The sequence below is a fragment of the Ovis aries genome, chromosome 1 (genome assembly GCF_016772045.2).
Source record: "Ovis aries strain OAR_USU_Benz2616 breed Rambouillet chromosome 1, ARS-UI_Ramb_v3.0, whole genome shotgun sequence".
In the NCBI taxonomy this organism is placed as follows: Eukaryota; Metazoa; Chordata; class Mammalia; order Artiodactyla; family Bovidae; genus Ovis; species Ovis aries.
This window is the reverse complement of record NC_056054.1, coordinates 68,033,832-68,039,831: the sequence shown is the minus strand read 5'-3', so window position 1 is coordinate 68,039,831 and position 6,000 is coordinate 68,033,832.

Sequence of the window (6,000 nt, the reverse complement as noted above, 5' to 3'; positions counted from 1 at the left end):
TAGACTATATAGCACCTTTATGCGAATTAGAAGATGATCCTCCTTCCTTTTAGTGGATATATGCCTGGCATGGCAAGTGAGTGTATGTTGTGTATCAGCCCCAATTACCATTTAGGCTGATTCTCTGTGCAAGGCATAGCCAATAGACTCTTTTTTAAGAGAAGCTTGAGTATCTGGATTTTTAAAGCAACATTTCTTGATTTTGGGGTGCTTCCCTGATGGCCCACCTGGTAAAGAATCCGCCTGCAATGCAGGAGACCTGGATTCAATCCCTGGGTTGGGAAGATCCCCTGGAGAAGGGAACGGCTACCCACTCCAGTATTCTGGCCTGGAGAATTCCATGGAGTGTATAGTCCATGGGGTAGCAAGGAGTAGAACATGACTGAGCAACTTCCACGTTCACTTTTCTTGATTTTTAAGCATTGGCAGTGAATTTAGAGTTTTAAGAAACTACTCTATGTGTCAAATAAAGCTCACCTATATGTTGGATTTGGTCTGTAGGCTATCATTTGAAACTTCTGAATTATAGGCTGAGGCTCAGAAGTGAAAAGTGATAGTTTCTATTTATTTGGTCATTATGTTCATTAAAAGTCTAGAGACAAAAGTTTTCAATTTTGATCTGATCCCAGAAGTAATAAGCTTTTTAAGTATCTGAATCCTAAAGGCGAATGTGAAGAGAAATCATCTTTGTCTCTGAGAAATCTAGCAGTACTAGCATGAAAACTTCTTAAGTGTTTTGTTATTTGATAATTACTTATCTCTAACATGAATACTATAACAGAAGCAGAAGATATTAAGAAGAGGTGGCAAGAATACACGGAAGAACTGTACAAAAAGATCTTTACGACCCAGATAATCATGATGATGTGATCACTAATCTAGAGCCAGACATCTTGGAATGTGAAGTCAAGTGGGCCTTAGAAAGCATCACTACAAACAAAGCTAGTGGAGGTGATAGAATTCCAGTTGAGCTGTTTCAAATCCTGAAAGATGATGCTGTGAAAGTGCTGCACTCAATATGCCAGCACATTTGGAAAACTCAGCAGTGGCCACAGGACTGGAAAAGGTCAGTTTTCATTCTAATTCCAAAGAAAGGCAATGCCAAAGAGTGCTCAAACTACCGCACAATTGCACTCATCTCACATGCTAGTGAAGTAATGCTCAAAATTCTCCAAGCCAGACATTAGCAATACATGAACCGTGAACTCCCTGATGTTCAAGCTGGTTTTAGAAAAGGCAACGGAACCAGAGATCAAATTGCCAACATCTACGGGATCATGCAAAAAGCAAGAGAGTTCCAGAAAAACATCTATTTCTGCTTTATTGACCATGCCAAAGCCTTTGACTGTGTGGATCACAAGAAACTGGAAAATTCTGAGAGATGGGAATACCAGACCACCTAACCTGCCTTTTGAGAAATCTGTATGCAGGTCAGAAAGCAACAGTTAGAAGTGGACATGGAACAACAGACTGGTTCCGAATAGGAAAAGGAGTACGTCAAGGCTGTATATTGTCACCCTGCTTATTTAAGTTCTATGCAGAGTACATCATGAGAAACGCTGGACTGGAAGAAACACAAGTTGGAATCAAGATTGCCAGGAGAAATATCAATAACCTCAGATATGCAGATGACACCACCCTTATGGCAGAAAGTGAAGAGGAACTCAAAAGCCTCTTGATGAAAGTGAAAGAGGAGAGTGAAAAAGTTGGCTTGAAGCTGAGCATTCAGAAAGCGAAGATCATGGCATATGGTCCCATCACTTCATGGGAAATAGATGGGGAAACAGTGGAAACAGTGTCAGGCTTTATTTTGGGGGGCTCCAAAATCACTGCAGATGGTGATTGCAGCCATGAAATTAAAAGACACTTACTCCTTGGAAGAAAAGTTATGACCAACCTAGATAGTATTTTCAAAAGCAGGGACATTACTTTGCCAACTAAGGTCCGTCTAATCAAGGCTATGGTTTTTCCTGTGGTCGTGTATGGATGTAAGAGTTGGACTGTGAAGAAGGCTGAGTGCCAAAGAATTGATGCTTTAGAACTGTGGTGTTGGAGAAGACTCTTGAGAGTCCCTTGGACTGCAGGGAGATCTAACCAGTCCATTCTGAAGGAGATCAACTCTGGGATTTCTTTGGAAGGAATGATGCTAAAGCTGAAGCTCCAGTACTTTGGACACCTCATGGGAAGGGTTGACTCACTGGAAAAGACTCTGATGCTGGGAGGGATTGGGGGCAGGAGGAGAAGGGGACGACTGAGGATGAGATGGCTGGATGGCATCACAGACTCGATGGACGTGAGTGTGAGTGAACTCCGGGAGATGGTGATGGACAGGGAGGCCTGGCATGCTGCGATTCATGGTGTCGCAAAGAGTTGGACACGACTGAGCGACTGAACTGAACTCAACTGAACTGAACGTGAATACTTAGAAGTTGAATTTACCAAGGTTAATTGTGAAAAGTAAGTAGAACTTGTATAAATCTCAAATTACCTTGAACTTTTCTTTTAGAGGTTGACTATTAGTCATGGCCTCTTAATATATTATAATATTTAATGATGCTAAGAAGTTGAGCTAAGAATCACAAGAATCACATCAGAGAAAATTTGCATTATCTCACATAAAAAAATTTGCCTTCCATTCCTGGATTTAGATTGTCCCTAAATAATTTTCCCATTGTCTAAGGTACTTATTGTTTATTTTAAGTTTTATCTTTTTAGTGACTCATTGTTTTATGTTACTTTATTTAAGCAAATAAAACCAAACCATGCCTTGGCAATGGAAGATATGAATCACAGTGAAAAGGGATAGGTACCAAAATTATACCCAACAACCTTTGTGCCTTCTGAGCTGGTTTAGTTCAATTCAGTTGCTCAGTCGTGTCTGACTCTTTGCAACCTCATGGACTGTAGCATGCCAGGCTTCCCTGTCCATCACCAACTTCCAGGGCTTGCTCAAACTCAAGTCCATTGAGTCGGTGATGCCATCCAACCATATTATCCTCTGTCATCCCTTTCTGCTCCTGCCTTCAATCTTTCCCAGCATCAGGGTCTTTCCCAATGAGTCAGTTCTTTGCATCTGGAGCCAAAGTACTGGAGTTTCTGGTTCAGCATCAGTCTTTCCAATGAATATTCAGGACTGATTTCCTTTAGGATTGACTGGTTTGATCTCCTTGCAGTACAAGGGACTCTCAAGAGTCTTCTCCAACATCAATTCTTCATCACTCCACTTTCTTTATAGTCCAACTCTCACATCCATACATGACTACTAGGAAAACTATAGCTTTGACTAGATGGACTTTTGTTGGCAAAGTAATGTCTCTGCTTTTTAATATGCTGTCTAGGTTGGTCATAGCTTTTCTTCCAAAGAGGAAGCATCTTTTAATTTCATTTCTGAGCTGGTACTTCAGGGAAATCTTATCTTGAGAAATGATGGGAAGTTGCCCCCTGGTATCTCAGCTGATAAAGAATCCACCTGGAATGCAGGAGAACTGGGCTCGATCCCTGGGTTGGGAAGATCCCCTGCAGAAGGGGACGGCTACTCACTCCAGTATCTTGGCCTGGAGAATTCCATGAACTGTATAGGCCATGAGATCTCAAAGAGTCAGGCTGGGCTGATTGATACATTTTATACAGATGGGAAGAAAATTCCAGGTCCATGTGAATGGTTACTATGACCTCTTTTGATGAAATGTAGTTCTTCTCAGAGACTAGAGTTATTTGGTCCTTGTGTAGTCTTACATTACTTCTGTGAAGTTCCATAAACATGAAATCCATTTTTATCTTTGGGTAAAGTAGAGCATAGTTTACTGGGAACACTGTATTTTACTCCTTCATGCCTGCAAATGAAACTTGTATAACTCTATGCCTAAGCTCTTAATGAACTGAAACTGCAAAACTGCAAAAATTTGAGCTACACTCATGAAATTGCCGTAAATATATCTAGTTGTATCGATGCTAATGCATTCTGGAGAAGTGTCATTTTTGTTTAGAGGGAATCCTAGAATTAATCTTGATTGGATTCCCCAAACCTGACACTAAAGTGAATAGGTTTCACCAGAAAATGAGTAGGAGCTACAAAGTAAGTACATAGTTATTGATCTTTTTGCCTGTAACATTCAGCTTCTTGATTATTATGACCTCTTAGGACATATGTATTTTTTTGTTGTTGTTAAAAAGTAATTATCAGTGAAGTAAGCCTGTTAGGATATTCAGCTTCAGCTTTTCTCCCAATGTTATTTTTGACTAGAACATTAGAACTGGAAGGAATCTTAGTAATTCATTTGATTTCCAAACTGTGATACTTGGAACCCCACTTTGCTTTGTCATGTTTCAGGTTTCCTATGAGCGTTTAATTAAATTTTCATTATAAAATATGTGGTTAATTCTCAGTTATCTTGGCTATCATAGGCAGTAAAAGGAAGCTGTTATTATAGGACTTCAGAACCCCAGCCACATTTCAGCCAAGGCAGCTTAAATTCATTCATTAATTTATTAAGTAAATATTTATCTAGAACTTATGATATGACTGGATTCCCTGGTGGCTCAGATGGTAAAGAATCTGCCTGCAATGTGGGAGATCTGGGTTCAGTCCTTGGGTTGAGAAGATTCCCTGGAGAAGGGAAAGATTACCCAACTCCAGTATTCTGGCCTGGAGAATTCCATGGACAGAGGAACCTGGCAGGCTGTATAGTCCATAGGGTCACAAAGAGTTGGACACAACTGAGCGACTTTCACTTTCACTTTACGTAATGAGATGGGAAGATACTATTTCAGGTGCTAGGAGTAAATTGGTCCAAAAAGTAGACAAAGTCTCTGGGCTTCTAGAGCTTGTATTATGTGATAGAGAGGGGGCAGGGCACAAGGACAGATCTCCAGTGAGCATGCTTGAAAAATAACTAGAAGGCCTGGAGCACCTTCCTACAATGTATGTCTAGCAGTTAAATTCTGGTCACTGTTCTGGAGTACAATGAACAAATAAGAGAAAGCTAAGAGATGAGGTCAGAGAAGTGTCAGGGCAAGAACACATAGGTCTTTGTAGGTATGATAAGGAGTTTGGATTTTATTAGAAGTGCAATGGGGGTATGGTATGATCTGATTTGTGATTTTAAAGGATCATTCTGGCCTCTGTGTGGCCAATAGCCTACAGTGTGGCCAGAGCGGAAGCAGCAAAGGCTTTTAGGAGACTTGGTTTTCCACCTCTAGGCATGATGGAGTAGGTTGTGTCAAGGCAGTGCTCCTACTGAAAACAATTATAAAAATCTGGATAAATTTCAAAACAATTTAAAAAGCAACAGTGGGCTCTGGGAGGAATGAGGACAAGATGGACTCTAATTTCAGAAAGGAAAGCTGATGATCAGGAGCCATTTCCCTCGCTGAGGGCATTTGATGTTTCAGGGCATGGCCTAAGGATCAGAATTTGGCTCAGGCTGAAGGCTGCTTCTAGGAAAAGAAAGCTTTTAGTGGTTGTGTGGATCCAGAGTGACAAAATTCAAGACTGGAGGGATATTAGATGCATGGCCTGTTTTCCCCATAAGACACCTGCTGAACTTGGAGGCTTCACGGGTGATTAAAAAAGCTTAAGAGTGAACTATCTTATAGATTTGTGATGCTTAGGAAACAGACTCTTCCAGGAAGGAGGCCCCAAAACGAAACAGACAAAGGATGAAATCCTTAGAAGGAGTGGTGAACTGATTCACAGTTACTTTTCATTTGGCACACTTAATCAAAGCTGGGTGCGTCTAGAGGTCAGAAATCTAGACTTGACCTTCCACAGAGGACCCTTCTTGGGAAGTGAAAAACTAACAGAAATTTTGACTTTTGTGGGCTGGAAGAGCAAAATTGGAGACTTAAGGAGACTCGGATATGTAACTGATCTTCCCTTGAAGACATTTGCCACATTTGAAGCTGTGTGGATGAGGAATATAAAGAACTAAGCTGTAAACATCTGAAGGGCAGAAGTGAATTTCCCTTCATCTTTCAGATTTAGGAAGTCAAAGTCCTCCC